Here is a 3,043-nt window from a genome sequence, read left to right as displayed (position 1 = left end):
CAGGGCAAGGTTGAATGGAAGAGTCCAGCACTGTGCAGCTTACACGCATCAGTTCTGAGATCCTTTTGGTAGATATAATTAGTCTCCTGCCTACAAAAGCCACCTTCTACTCGGGGATACCTTGGGCATCTCAGAAACACAGATTTGACAAAACCCTTACGCTTGAAAATCTTCCGCCTAAGCAAACGGCAAAGGTAAAGCAACATGCAGGGATAAGCGGAGTTCACTTCGGGCCACGGAATCCGGCTTGTAGTTCAAGGTTATCCAACGCTGTCACAGCTTACAGTCCCCGAGGACAAGCAGAGAGCTGGGTGGGTTTTGTTGTTGTTTTTATAATGTGCACAGCTCCCTCCTTCAGAAGCACGTCTCTCGCCAGGCTGTGGAGGATGGGGGGGTGGGGGTGCAGACAGCTGCACAAGATGCTTTTTCCTTCAAGCACTGATGCCTCATCACTAAAAGTTCCAGCCCAAACTAAAAGCAATATCTAGTAGCTATTTGGAGGCAATAACAGTATTACCTCCTAGCCAGAGGTAGGCTGCAATCAGCAACTGTGGTAAGACAGTCACAGCCTCACCATATGTCTAATTAAATCAGTGGCAAATACCAAATAACTCCAATAGGACAATCAAAACCATAAGCGTAGACAGACCTTTTTTTTATTTATTCAATAAATACTGAACTGCTTTAACTAGATATTTATATCCTGAGCTGCTGGACCCTTGCCTCCAGCCCAGTACCTCCAAGTCCTCTTCATCAAGTTGCCTTCCTTTCGGTATAACGAAGCAGCAGAACACGGTACGAAATATTAGCAAAGCACTGTCTGAAGCAGACATGGGGGTCTCCAGCCCACCCTCCCGCTCGGAGCCAGACTGCTGCCAGCACAGGCTCAGGGGAGGCACAGCACGGTCTGGCCATGTCTTGAAAACCTCTGAGGATGGAGGTCCCACCACCTCTCCAGTGCTCCCACGCTGCACGACCCTTCCAGGAAATACTTTGAAAGTTTTCTGTCCGAGTACACAAAAGCCAAAGCACCGCTGTATTATGCCTCTAATTAAACAAGAAAAGAAGACTCACACAAAGACCAATAAATCAATTCTGGAATTGTTACAGAAGTTGATGTTCTTCTAGGGCTGATAAAATCCTGGGAGAGAAGAGCAAGCCGTAATAAATGGGAGTACTTTTTCTTTCAACTTACATAAAAGTTATCTAAAAAAAATTCTCACTGGTCACATGCTGTTTTCATTAATTTTACCCAATTAGATTTTGGCCACAAGACCACATTTTAAAACCTGACCTTCCACTGAAGTTGAGCTGTTACTGACTTATTTTGGAAAAAAGCCCAACCTATTAAGGATAACATTAAGTCTCAATTCCTCTGTCTTAACTCATTTTTCTTCAGTTTTGACTATGTTTATTTTGATTTATGATACCATCCAAAATGCCTACACTTGGCTCCAGAGGGCTTTCCAGCAAATTAAAGCAATAATCACATACACATAAAAGAAAGTCACTGTCTAAGGATACCAACGATAACCTACAATGCTGCCTTCTTACTTGGAAACACCCTTGATTTGTCCTGCGTCTGTATAGCTCCAGAACTGTAGGAGGATGAACCCCGCAACACTGGGGCTATTTTATTCACGCCCAGGAGGTGGAAGTGATTTGGAAGCAGGTGCCAAAAGGTGAGGGCTGCTCCTATCTACTGCTTTAATGAAACTCTGCTCATGTGCTGAAGGAGAGACACACGCAGCGCCTGGCAGACCGCAGCAGCACTAAATCAGTAAAAGCTTTATGGTCCATGACCAGCACTTCGTGCTCCACCCAGAAACCGAAGAGGAGAGCAGAGCGATTCCCAGCTCCCGCCCTGCCGCTCCGCTCGCAGCCACTTACACCTATTAATCAAGTCAGCAGCAGGTCGAGTTCCCGACCGGATTTAAAGAATAACCTTGCATTTGATGCCGTGCCACTTCGGATGTGACAAAGCCACTGGGCCTGCAGTCCCTTGGCCAAGTGACCATGGGATCCCCCACCCTCCAAAAAGCCTCCCCCGAGTTTCCCCATGCCGTTCAAAGAGTTATCCCAGCAGGCAGCACCTCCAGACAATTAATTTAGTTGCTACATAGAACTGAACTGAAAACGGCTTTTATATGGTAAAATATTTTAGGTGCAGTTCGTATGAGAGTTTCTGCACATTAAAATAATAAAGAAAAATAAATACAGCTGACATGCATTTGTCTCCATCCCGGGCAGCGGCTTGCAGTAACGCTGCCGTAAGGATAGCTTGGTCTTCCCACTCCTCTGATAAGCAGTTCAGCTCGAAACATTCTGCTAGAACACGTTATCCTCAGCAGAAATCACGATTTACTGAAATATGTCAGGATACACCCATGGAAAACGTGTCTCTACACGACTTCCACGAGGTTTAATAATGAAATCTGGGCTTTTTTTTCTTTTTTAAAAGAAGCATGCCTGCTTTGTAATGCTGTCACTCATTCATGAAAGTACCAACACTGTGACTGTTACAGAGAGCCCGACCACATTTCCAATATAAATAAATCGCTCTGCTCACCCCAACTGCCAATAACTCCGCTGCAGAGCAAAACTGAAGATAAAAGGGGTTTGCCTGGAAGCAATTTTTTCTTAGAAGCAGGAACAAACTGGGCCAGATCATTAAAGCTACATAAAGGGAAATGAGAGCACTTTGATTTTTTTTTTTTTTTTCTTCTCCTTATTTCAGGTATGCCGAGCTCTAACATTTCCCCGCCTTCAAGAAACAAACCCCCGACGCTTTCTTCCTATTTTTTATATGCGCGAAAGCGTAACGATTCTTTTGCAGTGCCATCGCCACCTGCCCAACCGCAACCGCTGTCAACCCCATCTAAGCACGCGCGTCGGGGCGGCTGTAATTATGGGGTAATTCCATAATTACCACAACGATCTCCAACAGGGCTTGACCCCGTAGCCTTCACTGGGGCGAGAGCGCTCCCGGGCCTCCCCGCAACCCTCTGCTGTGAGGGGGATTTTGGATAAGGATTGGGGGGGG

This window comes from Charadrius vociferus, unplaced genomic scaffold (assembly GCF_000708025.1).
Source record: "Charadrius vociferus isolate BGI_N301 unplaced genomic scaffold, ASM70802v2 scaffold49, whole genome shotgun sequence".
In the NCBI taxonomy this organism is placed as follows: Eukaryota; Metazoa; Chordata; class Aves; order Charadriiformes; family Charadriidae; genus Charadrius; species Charadrius vociferus.
Note: the sequence above shows the minus strand (reverse complement) of the source record.